This window comes from Penaeus monodon, chromosome 22, assembly GCF_015228065.2.
Source record: "Penaeus monodon isolate SGIC_2016 chromosome 22, NSTDA_Pmon_1, whole genome shotgun sequence".
NCBI lineage: Eukaryota > Metazoa > Arthropoda > Malacostraca > Decapoda > Penaeidae > Penaeus > Penaeus monodon.
The window spans coordinates 28422883-28423115 of record NC_051407.1 but is presented as its reverse complement, the minus strand read 5'-3'; the positions used below and the strand labels follow the sequence as shown (position 1 = coordinate 28423115).

General features: G+C 63.5%; 1 protein-coding gene across 1 annotated transcript in view; it reads right to left on the bottom strand.

Moving 5' to 3' along the window:
• The window catches only part of LOC119587083 (protein abrupt-like), a gene marked incomplete in the record, with an annotated part of 13123 nt that overhangs the window by 12323 nt on the left and 567 nt on the right, over nucleotides 1-233 (bottom strand).

Below are 233 nucleotides of genomic sequence, written 5' to 3'. Positions count from 1 at the left end.
TTTGTTGACATCTGGCGCAGGTGTGAGCGAGGAGCGAGGAGGGGAAGCGAGGCGGCGGCGGACGCGACAAAGGACTCGCTCACTTCCGGACTTTTCTCGGTTTTCTGTCGGCGCTCGATCGCTCTTTTGGGAAGACGGAGCCGGCGAAGCCGGCCACTTGGAGAGGGGTTTGAGTTGAGAGCGACGCGTCGCCGGAGTGCCGGGGATGTGCGGATGGTGCGAGGGGTAGGGTT